This window comes from Wyeomyia smithii, chromosome 1, assembly GCF_029784165.1.
Source record: "Wyeomyia smithii strain HCP4-BCI-WySm-NY-G18 chromosome 1, ASM2978416v1, whole genome shotgun sequence".
NCBI classification, from domain to species: domain Eukaryota; kingdom Metazoa; phylum Arthropoda; class Insecta; order Diptera; family Culicidae; genus Wyeomyia; species Wyeomyia smithii.
The window spans coordinates 168,962,189-168,985,557 of NC_073694.1; the positions used below are offsets into that span (position 1 = coordinate 168,962,189).

Genomic DNA, 23,369 nt, shown 5'->3' on the forward strand with positions numbered 1-23,369 from the left:
TTGTGAGAACGGAAAGTCGAATGACGTAGTGAATGAATTAAATCATAATAGAATAAAGCAATCCGACAAAAAACTGGAAACAAGTAATTTGAAACCTATTAAATTAAATAATCTTAAAAGCAATTCATATAATTCATGACAAGAATCTACTAGGATTACCTAAAAATTAAATAGTTTTGAAAGCAAATAAAAATTCGTTGAAATTCATCTAGGTACGAATTAAAGGGTTTATAGTTTTTTTAGTGTGAAACTTTTTTTGGCTTTATATTGAAGTAACATTTTTTGGAAACATTTTTTGAAAACTTTATACAAACTCTAGGAAAAATGCAGAGCTCTTCTGTTATTAGATGTACCAATATTGCTACACATGATTATATTGTTACTTGCACGCATACGTTTTCATCCTTACTGTTACGCTTACTACTGCTCTACGATACCACGCCTCATTCTTTTTGCCAAGTATCGTCTGTTTCTGACCTGTTTTATATTAAAAAACAGACTTATTTTGTCAAGAGCAAATCGGCGTTTTGCAGAGAATTTAGCGTGAAGGAAGAGTTACGTAGGGAGAGCCTGAGTCTGATTTCTAGCAAGTCTAATGTTTGCTAAGCGTCACAGTTATTTTATTTTCTCTTAATTTCGTCGGTCACGCTTAACAAAAACCATACCAAAACCGTAGTTAGTTGAAAAGTCACCTGGACTCAAAAAAAAGGCGTGAATTTAACTTGCGACTTTCACAAAATAATCGTACCAACTTATAAATATTTTTTTAAATTTTCTGCTCCTTATCTGTGCTTGATCCACCAATCAAGTCTACCCAATCTAGTGCCTTCTTTTCAAGCGACTTGAAAATCGTATTATTAATGATTTTTTTTTTCGTGGAGAAACATTTGAAAGAAAAACATCGACGATGAAATTTGAAGTTGAAACCCTTTTGATGTTTCAAAACCCACCCACATTTCTCCAAAAAACAGAATTGGTTGAAATTCATTCTTCACCAATCACTCCATTAAAGCAACATTTGAACTAAACTAAAGCTACTAAGCCAAACATATAAGATACTTGAGTCGATTTGGGAAGTAAGTCAGTGTTAAAAAAATCATAATTGTAACAACGCCAACAAACACATTCTGGTTGAGGATGACTTGGATGAGTTTTTGAATGTTTTTCGGTGATTTTGCGCGAGTCGCATAATGATTATTCTGAAATGTATGCCCTAGAACCTTGAAATCAAGATTTCTCTTGATATAGTTGGGAAATACGGCTTTTTTCATTTTTAACGGTGGATCAAAACGCTACTATGTTTTATCTCCGACGTTTCGGCCTTTGGACTTGGCCTTCCTCACGGGATCTACAAATTTCTTCAATCATTTCATATAATTAGTGATTTTTCTTTCCAAAAAACACTAACATTGCTAACAAAGTCCGAGAAAACAAATTGAATCCACCAACGCATCGTGCTTTTTAATATGGACAAAGTTGGTAGATAGTCCTAAAGCTTGAACTAACTTTAACGTTTTAATAAAGGTACTCTGATAGCTATGACAACCTATCGTAAAACTTTATAAGCTTAGTGGTCCCCGTGGTTCTGTGGTTAGCGATGTCGGTCGGCTAGCTCTCCCACACGGTTGTGATATCGAGCTAGAAATTTTCTCGACTCAGCACTGGGGCACGGTGTAGCGTTGTACTTATCCTACAACATGGAAAATGTGCCAAAAACAATATCGATAACGAATTCTCTCAACTAATCTAGTTGATCGAGACCGCATTAGCCCCCAGGCTAGCGTGCGATATTGTTTTATAGGCTGAACGAAAAACGGTGCAACTTTATGTGAGTGTTTTAAAAAAAATGTAAGTTTTTTCAGAAAAATATACTGTTAATATAAATTGTTTTAATAAATTTGTAGATCCCCTGAGGAAGGGTAAGTGAAGCATAGTAGCTTTCTGATCCACCGTTAAGACTGAAAAAAAACCTTTTTGTTAAACTGAGTTTTCCCGTGAGCAGATGTAGAATTGTTATGAATTATCAATAAAGTTCAAAACAAATTTGACTGATTTCTTGGTTATTATTCCTCTACTCAAAATCATCCTCGAAGTTTTTTTTTGCAAATTTTACCTTCAATTCATTCCATTTTAAATTCAATTGCATTTCAGAAAAGATTGAATAAAATCACATTTGATCACTCTGCTTCAAGTCCAATCAAATTTTAGTTATTATTTTACGCGCTAGAACTGTTTCGTTTAATAAAAATTGGTCAAACCTAAAAGTCGAATGCAACAGACGAAAATCACCATGAATTAAAATAAACCTGCAAGAAAAAATTCTTAAGAACGGAGTTTATTTCAAATATCATACATAATATCACCAGTGAAATCGCGGGTATTGAAAAGTCTATGTATTTTGGCACAGGATTCATTAAACTGGATGATTAAAATTCAAGATGTGGTCACATATAAACCAACTGTAAAATTAAAGAAGGAGAATGTCTCACTCTACAAGTAAATAACATTAATAATATGTTTATATCAGTGTCATATGCAGGCTTCATCCATTCTCTTGATTTTTGCTCACAATACCTTCTCTACCTATCAAACGCCTGAGAGAACTAGACTTTCTCTCACACATATTGAGCAACTACCCACATTTGGTCGAAGAGCATTTGAGTCGCACAGTTCATTTTCGCACAATCATCGCGTATGAAGGGTAAACAATTGGGTAAACAAACCACATCCTACAGATTTTAAATTTTATATTATAAGAAGATTCAGAACTCACCAAGGGACTGCGTATTCTGCAGAACGTCCGAATTTACACTGTTTTATCGCACCCGAAAGCGATAAGACCAGTAACGCAATTCTCAGATGTACACTGAGCAATTCATTTCACTCATCTTGCGTGCGCGGATGATCAATTTACTAGAGTTTAATTGCTCTTTCGAACTAAGGTGAAACTCCGTGCTCGAATTTTGCCCAAAGTTTGCAACATAATTTTATCGAAATTCAATGAAATTACGTGTGTGTAACTTTGGTCGATTGTTTGCACCACTGACGCATGGATAGCGTAGCAATTCGAGCGCTATTCATTAGGTGGAAGCTGAGATTTTTACGCTGAAAATCGTTAAGTGTAAAATATCTAACCTCAAAATTGTACATAAAAAAGCCCGTTTCACCTTAAGACCGTTTATTCACAAGAGAATATATCACTCTTCGTACCCTCAACAACAGATGCTATGATGCACTTGAACGTAAAATGGAGAGGGCAAAGAACTTTTTCTCTTTAAGACCAAGATGAGCAAAACGAAGCCTGTTCATATTTTATCACCAGTCAACAATTTTAACCCCGTTATGTTTGAAACTATACAATTCCAAAATATAAAAAGGTGAAATACCCAGGCTTTTTATTTTGGCGAATGTATGAACTATTGTTTAAATTTTAGACAATATTTGATAAATTTAGAGCATCCGTTTCTTTAAAAGTTTCAACTGTAATTCGTTTTTTTTTTGGCGTTTCAATATCAGTTTTAAAAAAATGGGTTTTCGCGATGGGTGTGGGACTATTTCGGCAAAGTTTTCCTTCGTCATATATTTTGCATTGAAATGAAGAAAAAAATATAACACAAGCATCCCCAGGCTTAGTAGTTCCTGATCCTATTAAAGTTATAATTAAATTGTTGTGTTGTTTTCATGTTTTTTTTTTGTCTCACAATGTATATATTTCCTAGAGGGACAAAATTGCTTTTTTTTTGAAAAACTAACTTTTTTCTCATGTTTTATGATCAGATCAATCATCAATGTTTAGTTCACCTTTGTAGTTTTGAAAAAGTAAAATAAATTTCTTTAACAAGTACTTTAAGATAATTTTAAATTTGTTTTTTGATTTTTTTTTGTTGAAAAAAAAAATTTCCCCTGTATATTAAAAATTTGAGAAAGACAAAATTTTTATCTGCAACTTATCAAAGACGTCACACCGATTATGTTTTGACTCCAAAAATATGTGTAACATTCACTTCAACTTTAGTCGTGATTCAATCAAAAATTAAAAGCACATAATAACATCTTCAGCCCATAGAAAAATCTGGGCAAAGTTTCAGCCAAACTGGACCAAAAATGGGACATTTCTTATGGAATTGCTCAGATTGGAAAAAAAACATGCAGTGTCATACGTCATTGGCGCTGAGACTACGTGTCAAATGAAGCGTTTCTTTGCAACTATTACAAGAGTTATTTTGGTTAATTTTCGTTTAAGCATTTGTTTTATTTTTAATTGCTTTCCTACAGTTCCACTCATTAATTGCATTAAGAAAGGATACCAGTTAGTGAAGCCGAGCTTCGAAAATCGATTGTAGAAAATTGTCACTTTAGTTGTACTTTTTTACCAAATCAATCAGCTAAACTCAACATATGATTTATAGTCATTCTGTGCATCATGTTTTCAGAATATTTCAACATCAATTTTTTATACTTCCTAAGTAGCCGTTCTTCGGAATAATTTTCTGTCATTTCAGGCTTTCACAAATTAATAACTGGTTCAACTAAACTGTTTGACTAAAGCATTTTGATATATGTGACTTTGTACTCTTTCTGGGTAAAGTTTTCGGCATTTCGTAGAGTAAATGTCTGCTGTTTCAAGCCTTCAGATGTTTTTTTCATAAATTTTGGATTTAACTCAGAATAATTTTGGCTGCTCCTGAGCTTCGAAAACGACAGTTCTTTGAATTCATTTTCTATCATTTCATACCTTGAGAAACTTTAATACCTGTTTTAAAGCTTTATTACGGATATTAAACTTAATTAGTGGTTATTTGAAAAAATTATAAAATATCAAAATTATTTCTACAAATTTGAAATTCAATTTTGAATGTATGTATGGATATTTTATAATTGATTTGGATTTTTTTTAAGATTTCTTTTTCAGATTACTCATCTGACCGGCATTGAGCAATTTTCAGCTAAATGTGTATTTTTTCTCATTTTTGACTTGATTTTCCTCTCGCCGATTTCAAAAGTAGTCATTTTTAGCTGAATAGAAGAGTTTTTTAAATAATTTACTGGATCTGGCAGTTTAAAATTTATTTGAGAATCAATTTTGGCATTTTTTTTTTTGCTTTTCTAGACTCAGTTTTGAAATTTTTTTTTATATTGGTATTGTCAATACAAGTGTCTTTAAAATAAATAATAATAATACAGTGATCACCCGATTATATCACACCCTGATGATTTTTGGCGTGATAAAATAGGGAAAGTGATAAAATCGGAAAATTTTTAAATTTTTTTTTATTGAAGATGTCAAATCAATAACTAAATACGTAAAATCAGTGATTTTAATTTTTTTTTTGGAAAACTTATCTGTACAAACATATGAAAAAAGCTGCAGTTGTTTTTTTATAAATCGATATATCTGAATAACGACAAAAGATAGAGAAAAGTTGTCAAGGGATGAATTCGAGAAAACTGTCTGAGCTTTTATAAAAAATATTTAAAAAATTCAATATGAGATCCTGTACTGAAAAAAAAATTCAAAAACAAAAAGTGACTATAAAAAATTGATCATCACTATTTTTTTAAAACATTTTTTTGGATAGATAATTCAGTTGCCTAAAACTTTTCTGAACAAATCTAAATAAATAAAAAACCTAAATTGATGTAAAGTTGCAAATAAATTACAATTAAGTTTTTTATTAGTTCATGTTTTTGTTTGAATTAGTAAAATGAATTACTTGCTTTTTTGTAGCGCAGTACCATCAGCAAAATATTAGATGTTCTCACAACACTAAACTTTGCCGAAGACAGCAAGCTGATATCTCTCACATATTGCAACCAGAAAAATCCTAAAATGTAAATAACGATTTTCAATGCCTTCTCATAGAAAACTTTATGTTGCTTGCAATATGTAAGAGATAGAAACATGATGTCTTCTGTAAAGTTTCTTGTTTTGAGATCACCTAATACTTTGCCTAAGACACCAAGCGTCTATCTTTACCTAATGAAAAAGTAAATATTCTATCTCACTTTTAGGAGGATTGTTCACCCAGCTTTCTACATCAAAAGATGCGTTTTCAAATATTTTGAAACTTCTCCGATTATAATAAACATTAGTATCACTATTCAATTATTCGCACGAAAACAGCAAAATGTAACATAGTGCATCGGTTGAATTTTTAATGTAAACTACATCCAGAATGATGTTATTCTACACTGGGTTATGAAAAAAATCTAAAAAATTGAAGCGTATTAAAAATCAGTTCACCCTGACATTTTTTTAATGAAATGTTTTATAATGATAGAATCGGGTGAAAAATGTGATAAAATCGGAGGCAGATAAAATCGGGTACTGATATAATCGGGTGATTACTGTATTGTTAATCCTTTACAGGGACTATTTTATTGCTACTTTTTTTCGTCTCTCTGGTCTCAACAATAAGCTTATTTCCTAACCCCGCTTTCCTGGTTTCAGAATTTTTTCACGAGATTTTATTAACTATTAAAAAGAATTTAGGTCGTTCAACCTTAAAAAGTTTTTGCTTCAAGATCAATACAGATCTCCAATTAAAGTCCAACTTTCGAAATTCATTCACAGAGAGTTTTAACAAAATTTGAGCATATTTTTTATCTTTTTCTAGTTCTGTAAATGCTTCAAGGTAATTATGAGCTGAATTATAAACAATTATCATTGTCATTAAAATTTTTGTTTGCGGTGTCTAGTTGAATTTTGTAGTTTTTAAAAAGCATTTCATAGTGTAGTGTCATTTTTTTCATAATTTTGTCTATTTTAGAGACGTTTCAGATTTCTTCATGTTTGTATTAGCAAAAATGTCAAAATGTCAGTCGTAGAAATTTATTGAAAACTAATATCTTGTGAAAAAATATTCTGTTGCGAATTGTAGGAAAGCTACATAAATCGCATTCGCTTCGCTTTTATTACAAAAGTTCACATCAATGGACAACTTAATTCTAATTCCCTAACAAACAAAAAAATCGCATTCCTGTAGGAGAAAAATATTGGTTTGATTTAAATGCGACAAATGTTGAAGTAACTGAAATCCTATAAGGATGAATGATTTAGATGCAAATTGGGTCTATTTAACTGTAGGCATATCATGGCAAAACAATAGTGATAACGTTTAGTAAACTGTATGTGCTCAGGTTATTTGTCCGAAGCAAAAGATGCGTGCAATAGTGCTTAAGCATGGATTGAAGTATCGAGGCACCATTTTCATTTATAAAGCGAACCAATTATTTTTTTCCGATACAACACACGAACGCAAATCTAGTGATGACCAACAGACATTTGACCACATTCTAATTTAATGTAAAAGTTCACAGAACGATAATTGCTCGGTCCAGTTAAGGATCGAGACGCACAAAAAATTTATTTCAGACTCATTAGAGTATCCCTCTCCACGGAAATCTTTAGTAAAAGGCGAAAGATTTATTCGACAACTGAAGAGTGATCAGAGTGACGAATGCAGCGCAGCGACCGAGGAGTCTTCCACCGATGTCCTTCTGCGCTAGCGATTGTTCACACTCGTTCCGCCAAAGCGACTCTGTCGGTAGGATAGAAACTGCCTGCAAACGGAATACAATAGGAATCATCTGCTCTCCTCTTGCTGCGAAGAATGTGTTACTTTTACCCTACCTACGTGAATTGGACTGAACAGAGCTTTAAATCAACGGTTGATATTCGCAAAGTTTTTTCGTGCTTTTACCTATGCAGGATTTAGCAATATGAGTAGGATATAGGATCAGCGCAGCTAAGTCACAACTGTCCTTTGGAAAATGACATTCGTTTTGTTTCAAAGCAGTGATTGTTATTCGGTACTGGACCGAAGAATGAAGAATAGTTAAGAGTTTTAGAACTTTTTACTAGAGCATTTTTTGTTTGCATTGACAAGCGCAAAAAAGTTCTGAACTTGACCAGTGGAGTTTTTCAAGAGATCATTTCAGGCTGCATGAGAACAAAGAATTCCTTAAGGAGTGGTTTCGACAAAATGCAGCCTAATTTACGGTTGCTTCTAATTCATCTTGAACAAACTTATAAAAAAAAGATAAAATACTTTCAAGTTTAGTGAAGCGGGCAATGTATGCAGTTTGCGAGGATGCGAAAATGAACGGGAATAGAAGGTGTGACTTTTAGGCTTAGAAAAAATTTTTCCCTCGTCCAGACGGGACTGTTTTGCGGGTTCGTGTCCCGTCTGGACGAGGGAAAAAATTTTTCTAAGCCTAAAAGTCACACCTTCTATTCCCGTTCATTTTCGCATCCTCGCAAACTGCATACATTGCCCGCTTTACTAAACTTAAAATGTAAGTCATATGACAATAATGAAATTAGTTCGTAAAATAAAATACTTTCCACAATCTACAAAATAGAATTCTTCTCTTAAATTTTGGAAAGAAATTATGGAGAATCTTCTTTTATGACAACCCAAAACCACCATTTTCTTTCGATTATCGCACCTGAATGATAGCAGATGCTACAAATGAAATAAACCTATTAATCTAAAACGCCTGAAAGCTGCAAGTAAGCTGAATCAGGATTTCCAGCCGCTCCATCTTCCGTAGATAGATTATTGCGTTTCCCCCTATTGATCTCATCTGCGAATCACCGAACCCGGACCCTTCCCTTGAATTACTGCCTGCTGTTGCCATGGCAGCCAGAATCCCTTTCGACGCAACGATGTACTAGAGAACATGCGGGCTAGAGACCCCTTGATGCAGTATACCACGTGGATTCGTCCGACCATCTGCCAGCGCCTTTATTGCGTACCACGCACATCATCGTTAGGAATTGTTTCCCAGCCCCCTATTCACCACCCCGGGCACGGGTGACTCCTCCCTTCCGCACTCGTTATGTTTTCCGTTGCACATTCTTCTCCTCCGCAGTTCGTCCCACCAGTTATCCTGCTCTTTCGCATCGTCTATCGCACAAGGAAGGAAGCTTCCAGAAAGATGCGTGCGTATGCGTGTGCGTATTGCCTCCCTTCTTGACAAAAGCGGACGAGGATGTGAAAGCAGGGGAAGGGCGTGGCGTTCGGTGGTGATTCATCCTTCACTGGTTGGAATTTTATTTTTTTAAATTTTTTTCAAAGAATGAAAAAACGTTTGACTCTGGAGCACGTTCGCTGAGCTTCACGACGTCGACACGAGGATCAACGGAGAAAGGGTACCCACTTCAGCACAGGTCAGCGAGTGCCGTTAATTTTACGAGTTCCTTAGCCAACCGACGGCCCATCCGAACGGAGAGTGAAATCGTTCCAGGACATTAAATTTATTATCCGATAGCGTGACAACTGCCTCAGCAAGGCAAACAACGACAATGGCGCCCATTGTTGTCGTCTACCGTCTCGTCTTCTAGCGACGAAAGAAGCAAAACACTCAGAATCGTCATTTGTTTGGAGTGAAGAAATTCTTCCACTCGTCCTGTAACCGAAAGGAAACGACTGGCATTGAGTGATGTCGGACTAGAAGGGCATTGTGGTGAAGAAAGCGGTACAGTAACAATGTCGTTTGCACGTAGGAATAATTAAGTGTGGAGAGGAAAAACGAAACGCGCTGGAAAACTATCGCATAATGAGAGATAAGGACGTCCCGAACTATGCACGCTTTCGGTCGTGTCGACCGTTTGCGGGCTCGTTGTCGCGGTAATTGAATTGTTCCGGGTGAACAAAGTCGGAAAGTGTTTGCTCAACTGACTTGACTCGTTCTGTCCTCGGAGTATACGGCGAGGATGTACGAAGCGAGATAGGATGACGGTTAATCCCAAGCGTCTCCTTGTTACTTTGACAAACTTTAAAAATAACTTTATCTACACGATCTTCACGTCAACCGAGATGCTACATAGCATACATCCATCATATCTGTACGCTGTTATGCTATTCTCGTAGTTCACCCACCACCACAACAACACACTAAATTCTAATTACTAAAAAGTAACATCAATTTCCTCTCCTTGCGCAGCACCCCGAAGATCAGAGCAACAATGAAAGTCATAGCGAAACTACAGCCAAGAAGTACTGCACTTCCGCCACGTTGACTGCTGCTGGGAAGCGAAGCTTCCACTCTTGTTATCTTCTTTTGCTTCTCATTTCCGTAAGTGAAAGAAACCTCCTTCTTCCCAGCCCCACTACCGAACGAAACGGGAGCAAAACACAAAATATAAGTGAGGAACTCGCAGTCGTCCGAAAGGAACGGAACGAACACAAAACACTCTCACTTTAGATTGTATCTTGTCAAAAACGTCGTGTTGCATTTATCTCTAATGGGTTCGCCGCCGCGCCCGCAAGGAAAACCCGGAGAAGTAAACTCACACCGAAAACACGGACCAACTCAAGTCAGTTCGCTTTATTTATTCATTTATTTTATTGAAAATTTAAGCATCCATTACAGTAGCAGTTTTTTTTTGTTTGTTTTTTGTTTCAGGATCCGCCGCAACGTTTCCGAGTTGACCTCCCACAACCCTCGTCCCCGCCGCCTCGGTGCTCACAAAGAACACAACCAACGAAGATGGACAACTTTGGTCATCTCGCGTTGGTAAGCACGGCAACAGAAGCAGCTCGCAGGGTCGCATAATCGTAAAACTCAATTACTTCTGCTTGTTTGGGCAAGTTTACGTTGGCCATTTCGTCCAACGATGGCCACAGAGAGAGGAATATACTTTTGGCGGGTGACTGTTTAGCGAAACTGCACCGGATAAAGCGATGAAAACAGTTCATATTAATTAATGGAGCTATCCGGTGGATCCGTGGATGGCGGAGGGCGGAGGGGGAGGGGGGATGTTGGTGAACTTGCTTGCTCCTTTGGCGTGTCCCGTTAAATCGAATTCAAGTTGTGTTCCTTTCAAATCTAGCTGCTTTTAGCAAAGCTTCCAAATTTTTATCGCAATTATCTAGTTCAATTTCCCGACGTTTCGGGCATTTTTCTTATGATTTTCAAGGGTTTCTTGAAAAAGACCAAAAATGGCAGAATCGTCGGAGACTTTAACTCGATTGTTATGTGTAACACTGCGAAATTGAAGGAAAAATCCATCCATATAGACCACATATACAACGTGGAAAGGATATGTAATTTCCGAACCTCCTAATATAAGCCTGAGTAACGTTCATTAGACACAATCAAACTTTGAACAAACCGCTTTGACATGATAGTGATTTTATTATAATGTCAGATACTTTCGGTTGTGTGAAAATATAATAAATGTTACTTTCCTCACTTCATTTTTATAAAATGACGGCTGAAGCGCATAGAGAGTTAAAAATATGTTTACAGCAAAGATGCTTTAAGTGGTACAACGTGCAAACGAATGGTTCCGTTACAATAAAGATGGTAATTTCGAAGGCAATGACGACTGTTCGCGTGAAAAACCATCAAAGATGCTGAATTGGAGGCATTGTTGTATGAAGATCCATGCCAAACGTAGGAACAGCTTGCTTCAGTATTATGAGTTACCTGCCAAGCCATATCCAAACGGTTGCATGTTTTGGGAATGATTCAGAAACAAGAAATTATGATTCTTAATACTTAAAGCCAAGGGACATTAACGGGCACCGAAAAGTGATACGAAGATAGTATGAAAATACTACAAAAATGGCGTATAAACCCTCACAAAATGACACAAAAAGACTGTGCAAAAGGACAAAAATTGTCCAGTATTGATACCAAATGACACCGAAGAGTTATACAAAGATAGTAAAATAATAAAATTATAACAATGACACAAAAATAGAACAAAAAAGTATCACACGGACAATACAATAACGAAACAATAATATTCAAAGATAGTACAAAAATAATTAAAATAATGAAGCAAAAATTACTTAACATGTAATAAAAATATAATTTAAAAATAACCCACGGTAATGCAAAGAAACGAATCTAAAACAATCAACAAGTAGGTCAGAAAGGACATAAAACTGGTATAAACGTCTCACAGAATAATACAATTAAAAGCTCTGCAGCGACACAAAAATGATATGCAGCTCTCACAAATATAATAAGAAAGTGACTCAAAATGGTTGCAAAATGACTCAGCAGTCACACAAAATTATCTCAAAATATCACAACAGTAGCGGAAAAAAGGGTAAAAATGATCCAGACTTAAAAATGGCACCAAAAAGTAACAAAAATGGTGCAAAAATTACATACAAATTATATAAAATTGCACCCTTTCATACATACAAATTATAGAAAAATGGTACAAAAATGAAAAAAATGAAGCAGATATGACATAAAATAATTTAAATTGCAACCAAACACAAAATAACCTAACTCTGAATGACTAAAAACATAAATAACATAAATGAATAAAAAATTTGGTCATGAAAGAGAATATTAAAACAAAAGCCTCACAGCAATCAAACAACACAGAGATGATCAAAAAAATCCTGCAAAACACAAAATGATATACAACTTCCAGAGAAATTAAACAAAAATGACTCAAAATCCATAAAATAACACATAAGTGACAAAACAGACTCAGAAATCATTCAAAGATATTAAAAAGTATCACAACAGTAGTATATACTATAAGAAAAATGAGCAATAAAGAACACAAAATGGTACCGAAAAGTGGTAGAAAGATGGTACGAAAATACGGCAAAATGGCGTAAAAAAGCTACATAAAATAACACAACAAATAAATCACGTAAATGGCTCAAAATAGTATTAAAATTATCCATGAATGATACTTATTCACACCAAAAAGTGATACAACGATAATACAAAAAAAATCTAATAATGACACAAACATTGTCACACGGATAACACAAAAAACGACACAATAAAGATTGAAATATGGTCCAAAAGTATCATCTAAACTATACAAAGATAGCACAAGACAAATTCAAATAAATATCAACACCAAAAAAAAAGGAACCAGATGTGATTCAAAAGCTGTTGAATATGTGATAAAAATAATATTAAAATAACCCATTTTACGTTGATTTTAATAACCCACATGTTACGTTGATCAGACACCTACCATTCGATTTCTGAGACTTTTTTACTCAAAATAAGATATAATTTGACTGCCACATTAAGATATTAGCGATTTACCATTATGCTCAGAAATAATCGATATTATTTTGCTTTGTGAAATATACTAAAACTATGCCAAAACCGGTTTCGTAGAATCACCGTTTTGAGCTAAGTTTTTGTCCGATTTAAGATCTGTTTTTTTTTTTTTTCAAAAGATGGGTAAAAGGATGCTAATATGTGGACAAACTCTTAGAATTTTGATATTTGGCCTCAAAACAAAATGGCGTCGAAAAAACCACAAAAATTACCGGTTTCTCAAAAATTCAAAATGGCGCCATTGTTGCCCCTTAAGTTGAAATGTGTTCAAACTCAGGGAAATTTATTTTCGCATCAAACTTCATCAAAAAATCATACATAGGAGCCAAGGCAAAAAAATTGTTGCACTGTGTAATAATCAAATAACTAAGAAATGACGCAAAATTTATACAAAACTCTTTTGAAAACAGTACAAAAGTGACTCAAAATGATTGCCAAATGACCCAGAACCCACGCAAAAGTATCTAAAAAAATCACAAAAGTCGCATAAATTATCCAGAAAAGCAACAAAGATATGTAATACGAAGGTAGTACCAAAATGAAACAAAAAAATATCCCAAACTATTCAAAAGTAGCATAAAAAAGGGTGAAAATGATCCAGAAAAGCAACGTAACGGTATAGATGAGTGATACGAAGGTAGGTGTTACAAAAATAGTGTATAAAAGTTACATATAATGACACCAAAATAAAATTACAAAAGAGGCACATAAAAAGTGAGTATTGTGCGAAAAAATAGCACAAAAATGAAATCGAAATGCTCCACAACTGAGAAGTGACGCACAAAATTGAAAAAAATAAAGTCATAACAATGACAACTGTCACAAGAGAAGCACAAAAAAGGATATAAATGATTAAAATACAAACTAAAAACAATGAAAAAATGATCAAAAAAAAGTAAAAATAATTTAATAACACAATGAAAACACCAAAATGATTAGAAAATAACTATAATATCTATACAATAGTACAAAAGTTACTAAAAATAATTACCAAATGACCCAGAAATAACACCAAACATCTGAAAATATCACAGAAATTACATAGAATGGACAAAAACGAACCAGTAAAGCAACAAAATGGCACCGAAAAAATGATACAAAGACAGAACGAAACTGTTACAAAAATAGTGTATAAAGGTTACATGAAATGACACAAACATAAAATTACAAAAAAGCACAACAAAATTGACACAAGCATTGTGCGAAAAAAAAAAACACAAAAATGATACCAAAATGACCAAGAAATGATGAAAACAAATTCATAACACACAAAAGTGTCAAGAATTTAATAACACATATGTATCAAAATAATTTTGAAATGACTCATAAATAACACAACAAAAAAAAAACAAGATTATAATTAAAAATAAAAAGAAACAACTCCGTTATAGCCCAAGATTTCACAATAAAGAGATATCACGGTAGTACAGGCACATTTGAAAAATAGCACCATAAAGTTACATGAAATGACACAAATATGGAACAAAACGGTGACTCCAGGAGTCAAAGATAATCCAAAAGTTTGCTTTTATCGTTTGTCAAAATGTCAAAAATATCAGTCTTTTTTTCGTTTCCGACGACGTTTCGACCATTTTTGCTAACTTCTTCAAGGACCCCTTGAAAAAGACCACAGCCGAAACGTCGGACAGTTTAACTCGATTGTTATGTGTTTGAAAGGGTATGATATTTCCCGGGTCTGCTTACACTGGCCTGAGTAATGTTTATAAGACACCAGCAAACTTTAAAAAATTAAAAAGCCCCTTTAATATGATAGTGATTCTATTATGATGTCAGATACTTTCAGCTGTGTGAAAACGGTTGATTTTGTGCCAAATAATCGTCACTTGCCGGAAATATCACTTTTCTCTTTCTATTTTAAGAAACAGCGACTGAAGTGCATTGAGAGTTAAAAAAGAGGTTACGCAAATGATGCTTGAAATGAAACAACCTGCCAACGAATGTCAAGTCATAATCCGAAAGTAACAAAAAATTCTTTGAAAAAAAAGTAACAAAGGAGTCAAGGATAATTTAAAAGTAACAAAAACGATAAAAAATGTCATCGAAAAGCAAAAGAAAGTCAGTCAAAAAAATAATAATACAAGAATAACACAAAACTGTTATATAATGAGGTAAAAATGAAGAAGAAACAACACAAAAAACGTGGCAGCAATGACAAAACTAATTGATGCCAAATAACATCGAAGAGTGATACAATGATGATAAAAACTGGAATTATAACAATGACACAAATAAGAACAAAAAATTGTCACAAAAAATGAGACAAAAATAATTCAGATATAGTACAAATATAATAAAAATAAAAATGGCACAAAAATAACATCAAAGTGTTTGAAAAATGAACCAAAATTAACACACAAATTTGTTAAATATGTGATGAAAATATTATTAAAATAACCCAACAATAACGCAAAAGAAACACCAAAACGATAAAAAAATAAATCAGAAATGACAAAAAATTGATACAAAATTCACGCAGCAATAATACAAAAGTAGATAAGCTAAAAATAATATAATAGGGGGGGGGGGGGGGGGCTAGCGTGGCTGGTAATGTCTCCGCCAACCACGCTCGACGCCTGGGTTTGAATCCCACTGCCGACATAGGTGTCGATGGTTGTGAGGTGGCGTGATCCACTCACATCCAACCAAACTGGTCTAGATTCAATCCTAGCCGACACTGGGAGATTTGCTGAGGCGAAAAATCTCTGGGATCACGCCTTCCTTCGCTTGAGGAAGTAAAGCCGTTTGCGCCAGTCCGTCAATCAACGAGTCGTAAATAAGGGTCCTGGGTGGAATTGCCTTCCTGGGCGTCGGTGATTGGCCAACAACAGTGGCGGAACTAGACCGACGGAAATAAGCGAGAAAAAAAAACCTAAAAATAACACCAAAATGAAATTCTGAAGCGATACAAAAATGATATGCAGCTCTCTCAAAACATAAAACGAAAATGACTCAAAATATTTGTAAAATGATCCATATAATAACACAGAGGGCTAAAAACACAAAGAAATCAAACAAAACTGTCTAAAAATATCTCAACACTAGTATAAAAAGGACAAAATCCTATAAAAATGGCACAAAACAAAACGACTAAAAGTGGTATGTACTAAAATTACCCAATAATGATTCAAAATGGCATCATTCAAAGATTGATGCAAAGATAGTAAAAAAATGCTGCAAAAATGAATGAATGGCACTAAAAATAAGACAAAAATTATTCGAACATCGTCTACAAATAATACAAAATTTGTATAGAGACAACACAAAAATGATTAAATCATTGAACCATGGATCAGAAATGACATTAAAATTGTTAAGAATGTGACAAAAACAATACTCAAATAACCCTTTAATAGCGCACGAATAACTCCAACATGAATAAAAATGACTCAGGAATACACAAAAGTTCCACAAAACTTTAAAAGAAATAATACAATAGTGACAAAAAAAATTGCAAAAATGCCACAATAAATAAAACGAACGTATCTAGAAATATTACAAAAATTGCATAAAAGGAGATACAAACATATTGCAAATCAACTTCAGAAGATTGCACCAAAAACTGATGCTTCAAAAATAACTATGAAATTTACATAAAATAACACAAAGTGGCACAAAACTATGACACAAGGATAATTAAATAGAAACACAAATCTGGAACGGATATGATACAAAACGGCACAGAGAAGCGAATTAAAGTAAGTACAAAAATAATACAGGAATAAGACAAAACTGTCAAAAAAACGGTGCAAACTGGAACAGAAATAGCACAAAAATATGAAAGCAATGACAAAAATAATGCCACAGTGGGCCTCTAATGAATAAAAATAAGTCGCTGTCCGTATATCACGATTAAACTGAAGAACGGATCAACGGATCGGTGATGAAATATGTATGTAGGGGTTTTTAGGGCCGAAGAAGGTTATTAAGAAGATTTAGGACCCCTGCATTCTCTCGAAGAGAGGCTTCAGTGCAAATGATACACAAATTCGGCATAATTCAAAAAACAACAAAGCAAATGAAACCAAATTCGGCTTGTGGAGGGTTTTGGCAGCAATAATTCTTTATGTAGCAGTTTGAGATCCTTCTCTCCTCTGGAAAACTATACAAATAAAACACAAATTTTTGCATAACTCGAGAATTAATCAAGCAAATGGTACCAAATTTGACATGAGAAGGTTCTAAAGCGCAAGACATATTTCTATGGTAATTTAATACCACTCCCTCCTCTGAAAGGAAGGGCTGCCGTACAAATGAAACACAAATTTCTACATAATTTTAAAACTTATCAAGTAAATAAAACCAAAGTTGGAATGTGATGATTTTGGAGTATAAGAAACGTTTCTATGATGATTTGACACCTTGCTTACTCTTGAAGGGGAGGGGTCCCACACAAATGAAACACATATTTCAACCAATTTCCGGAAAACGGCTTAAGCGAGATGATGCACAGGAGCCCAAACACCATTTTGAATTCAAAGATACCGATTTCCAATTTTTGGAAAACACCCCTCCTTACCGTGGAAAGGGGAGGGAGGTGGTCTCGCACACAAATGATGCACATATTTCAACCAATTCTAGAGAAACATTTCAAAAGGTCTTATCTGCTTTGATCGATTTTTTGATCTATCACATTCGTTCAGTCACCACAACTTTTTAAACACCTGCTATAAAACGTTATTTGTGCGAGTTGATAGCGGTGAGATCACTCTAGCCTTTTGAACGAAAACCACGCTTGGGACAGTAACTAGAGCTGAACCATGATTAAAATAAAAAAAACGTTTTGGAAAACCGATGAAGGCAGATAGGACCTTTTGAAATGCTTATCTAGAAATTTTCCAGGAAACAGCTTAAAGTGATCGAGATGAGGCCAGTAATAATTACCGACCTGTGGATTTAGTAAGTCGCTATACTCGGCATGTGAATCTCTTTATTTCTCAGTTACAAAAATAACTCCCACAAAGCAGTGTATATGCTAGGAACGGGACACAATAGTAGAGGGTGATTGCAGTAGTTTAGTTGTCGAAAACACCATACCAGAGATATCGGAGATTACGGGTTCGAGTTCCGTAGGGATGAGAAATTTTTTTCTACGTGTAAGTCACACATTCTGTTTTCGTTCATTTTTCGCATCCTCGTAATACTACATTCATTTCATGTTCAATGAACTTAAAACGCAGTCCTAAAACGAAAAAAATGGAACTCAACGGCAACTCGTAGTGCGATAATTTTCCTTAAACAATTCATCCTACCTTCTAACTGGTTTATGTTACGAAATAATCCCGTGTACAGTTGTTAATTTTGAGAACAAGAAGAACGAGGAAGGGGCAGCAAATAAGGGATTAACTTATCGTTCCCAGAGGATTCTCCAAACATTAATCCAATTACTTGCTAGGTATATGTCATCAACCTGCCGATTTGGTTCTGCTTCCCATTTTTTTGCGAACATAAATTATAATGGCGCCGTCAGTAAAAAAGGAGTAAAAGTTTTATACCTCTTCTAGATGCTGCGTCTGTCGGTTTTTTCCTCGTCATCACTTGTAAGACTCACTAAAGCGAAGCTTTAAAACGAGTGCATTAAATAATTAATGTTTTACGACGACAACGACAGTGACTTGTGCCACAAAAAGACGCACAGTAAAAAAAAAACAAAATCATGATGATGAAAACAATAATGACGACAGCAGCTTCTTCTACACGGCTAATTAGAACATTCGCCATATTGGACGGTTGTTTTTAGGATGGTGAAAGTAGATTTTCGAAGCCTGCAACTCTGCGAGACCGTAAATTTCGGACGAAACGGGTTTCGGTGGATGCAATTTCTCGCCCTGATTGCATCAGATTTCAGAACTGCAATCGTTGGTTATTTTTGGTTCAAGGTCCTCCGCTTGGTGCTTGCCCAACAAGCCAAAAATCCAATTGCAACCCTTTATATACTGTGAGATAATTTCAAAGTAGATTACCTCTACAGCAAAACGAAAGTTCGGAAGCCGAATTCTTATTTCATTTGATAGCAACTGTGTGCACTGGTGAGGTAGAAACTTTCTGTCAATCACAGCGACTCTGTGTGGGAGGTTACGTGATCACATTACTGCTTCCCATATTGTGGCTTCCGAGTTTGTGACTTCCGTCTCCCAGGTAAAGAATCGGACGAATAGTACCAGAAACTGAACCGAAAACTAGAAGTTAACCAAATTATCGTTATTTTATTATCGCGAGATAACAGACTCTGCTTCCTCGGTTGGAGGTGCCCCGTTGGATGTCGTTCCAATCGCTTTTCAAACACACTCACTCGAGTAGAACCGCGAGTGGGAGAAATGGGCAGACAAAGTGAGTGCTAATGACTCCGCACAGGGAAGTTGTTGCCGCCTTATCGGGTTTTCTGGCAAAGAAGAGTTGCACAGCCAACAACGAACGGAGACGTGATACGAGACTGCACGAGAACGTGACCGAACGCGAAATCATTGATATCGGACGAGATGCGATTAAATTAATCCGAGATTTGTTCGCTGGTTGGAAATGTCTTGCGAAAATTGCTAGTGTAAATGGTCACATTCAGCTAGCGAACTTCGGGAGGAAAAAGTGTCATTATTGTGATTTCGTTCCACTTTAATTCTGCTGACGATTGCAGTAAAAAACTGGACTCCGATTTTCTTTTATCTTTCCCTGTAAATGCGGAGACTACCGCATAGCATAAATAATTAACGCTTAATTTTCCCCTGGCAACCTGTCACCTAGTAATCACTACACTGCCAATCAAATGCGATTTTAAAACGCAGTTCCCCGCACTAATCTGATCAGTCAACAGAGCCGCCTTTATTTACCACAAGACGGTGAGCCAACCTCAACCTTTCGATGGGGGGGCGCAAGTATCGTCAGGAATATAATTAAGATAGAAACCCATCCATTACTCACTCCTAAATCGAAAACATACAGCGGGATGCAAATTTTCGGTCACCTGCTGGTACCCGGGGTGTCACCGTGCGCATACCTTGTGCAACCCCCGTGGAAGGTAAAATTAGCGACCGCAAAGTTCTTCCTCCCAAACACGAAAAGTCACTTAACTTTGACTTCCGCGACCGATAAGATGGTGAGCGCATTTCTTTCGGAACCATCCCCGGACTTGCTTGCTGCTTGTTTGTTCGTCATCCATCATTCCGCTCTTTGTTTTATACTGTGGACCCCTCCCTGGGCCGCGCGTCGGTTAGGGACCCATAACTAATGCCGTGCATGGTTTTTTTTTGCTACAAAAGTCTTAGAAAAAAATACATGCTTTTTGGCAACATGTGTTTCAACGTAATCCAACCAGAAAACACAAAAAAACCGGCTGCCGAGGACGCTTCTGTCTGTTTACATCCGTTATTTCTATGCTTACACATTTCTGAGCGCAACTGCGCGTATGTCAACCAGTTTCACTGCATGTTATGACGTGACGGTTCGTGACAGCGATGGTGAAATATTTCAAAGCTCGTTTCTCGATTCGATTCGAGCATCGAAAGATTAGTCTGACATTTTATTACTACCGCTCAAATATGATTTCAACTTATATTGTTTATGTTAAGGTCGAACACAATTTTGTAACTATTTCAATTGTATTTTTGAGCCAAAAAAAAATTGTTTCACCTCAATCAAATGATCGAAAATCCGATTGAAAAACTGAATACTTTCCTACTAGTTTCCTTCTTCTTTGAGAAGTACTAATATGGCATCAGAGACTTAAATAAATGCACTGTGTCACTGTGTGTATAAAAACACACCGAATATTATTAGGTGGTAGCAGTTTTAAGATACTTTCTTCCACCAAAAAGTAACAAAACAAACAAGTTATAAGAATGACTTCTAGGAAGTTGTCTGAATTTTATTATAAAAATATCGAAAAATAAAAATTGCGATTTGATTGATTATTGATTGATAAAACTTTGAGTTTAAGGTGAAACTGGACGGTGGCTTTTTTCCATAACGGTTTGAGGTTAGGTTTCTATTCACACGACGATTTGATTTAGAGCGTGGAAATCTCAACTTCCACTCGATAAACAGCGCTTGAATTGCTACTCTATGCATGCGTCAGTGGTGCAAACAATCGCTCAAAACCTTACTCACGTATTTTTATTGATTTTCAAAACAAATTATCTTGCAAAATTCGGGCAAAATTCGCGAACGGAGTTTTATCTTAAATTAAAAACTTAGGTTGAGAGAGATCTAAGATCATCTTTTTTTTAATTATTTTTTATGATTTTTCATTAAATTTTATCAATATTTTTAGATTAAAATTCAGCCAATTTCCAAGAAGACCTTCGAAACTCTATCTTTTGTAACTATTTAGATTCATTAAAAGAGTTTGAAAACTTCAGATTTTTTTCAAATGTTCGTCTAGATAATTGTGTCTATAATAAAGTATGCAAAGTTGCTTAATTTGGTAAGGCCAATGTTCAATTGAATTAAATTCTGAGCAGATGCTGCCTGTCTCTCAGTCGAGTTAGAGTGAAATTCGAATCTTAGTAGAATAGGTTCAGAGGGATTTTTGCTCATGGCTTTATTCTCAGGCTCTCTCCCATTCCCCTATTAAAGCCTTCCCCCACGCTAAATTCCAGTAAATACTACAAGGTATACATCCCTAAGGGTTGTATGAAATAGTGGCATAGGACAAATATATAGATTGATTTTAATTCTTGTTTAACATATTTCTCTACGCCTACCGTGTATCTTTAACAATTATAAGGGCTCCACGTGCTATCGTGTTAAGAATAAGAATGAAGTTGAATTTTCTACACGTAGTTTTTTAGATCGAGTAGAGCGTAGATTCTCGCAATATAGACGGGGCGACGCATGCTCAAGAATGAGAACCGAGAAAAAACACTTTCGATACTACTGAGTGATTGCCATGAACAAAGCAAAGCAAAGCTTTGGTGCTACATTCCGATTCGGAACTAGACCTTCTGTTTATTTATACACAGACTTCGCAGCCGAATGTTTAGTGTACAGGACAATTGCGGGGCTAGCGTTACGATCCTACTGACACTAACAGTCTCTCCCGAGCCGAGACTCGAACCTACGACGACTGGCTTGGCTCGAGACCATCTAGGAGACACATGTTCATGATTGTCATGAAAACCAAAAGTAAATTTGTGCTTTCATGATGTGAAAATTATCCTGGTTCTAAAATTCCTAATTTGCGTTATCGATATTGGACCGAATACGGTGTTCGACTGAGCACAAAGAATCTTGGATTTCAAAATGGCGTCTGGAGTATATTTCTGGTTTTTGGATATCATTGTGGTTCTAGAAATGGACGTAGCGGGTTTTCAGAAACCGAAAGTTGCTATCTTGGATTTCGATATGCTGTCTAAAATTGATATCCGGTCTCTAGGCACCATCTCGATTTTGTAAATACTTAGATTTGGTGATATTTGATCATATTGGCATGTTTTCTGTAAACCGGAATTCGTCTGTTGACTCCTAAATAGCATGGGAAGTCGATTTCCAGACTGTGTGCGTCATTCTGGTACCAGAATTACCCATAATGGATAGTTTTTGATCATTTTTTTATTTTCTTCTGGGAGCTGGAAGTCTCCATCTTGGAATTCCAAATCGAATCCGGGGTCGATTTCCGACTTCAGGAAATCATCCCGGTTGTAGTTGTACGTATTCTGTATTTCATGGCCCCCATTTCTCAATAGTACAAAAGCAAAAGTGAAGGAAATCCGTTCAAAACTAACCGAGTTATAGGCATTTGAAATTGGACAAAAATTATTATAAAATCCGATTTCTAACTTTCATTTTACACCCTCCGTCAGAAGCTCGCCGAAAGACGTAGTTCTACGTCAAAAATCCATCACAATTGAAAAATAACATCACAGAACGAAATTTAAAAACAACGAATTGCAAAGTTTGTTTGAAAAATGAATTCATTGACTTAAACAAAAGAGATTACATTTGATCAGTTTATCAAAAAACAGGCAAAAAATATTAACAAAACATGAAATAATATATAAAAACCAAAACACTTTATATTAAAATAAAATGAGAACATGCAGGAGATGAGAAACTGAACAGTTTCAATCACAGTCGAAAAAAAAACCATATAAATAGTTGAATTAAATTTACCCACGAAAATTGATAGTTCTCGAACTCGAACTCGAAGTGTTAGAGTTTCCATTCTTGATAGAGGTATTCAAAGCATGAAAAAGTGTAGGGAATTAGCGAAATGACGATTCGAAATCAAAACTGAATTAGTTATCAACAGTAGCGATTAGCTATGTTCAATTCTAGTTGAGTAATTTAGGGGCAGG

General features: G+C 35.3%; 1 protein-coding gene and 1 non-coding gene across 2 annotated transcripts in view; both read right to left on the bottom strand.

Moving 5' to 3' along the window:
• The window catches only part of LOC129719003 (headcase protein-like), a 130,079-nt gene that overhangs the window by 74,327 nt on the left and 32,383 nt on the right, over positions 1-23,369 (bottom strand). The window lies entirely within an intron of this gene.
• LOC129719234 (U5 spliceosomal RNA) lies at positions 7,335-7,457 on the bottom strand. Its single transcript, XR_008727158.1, has one exon. It is a non-coding gene; the product is annotated as a U5 spliceosomal RNA (small nuclear RNA).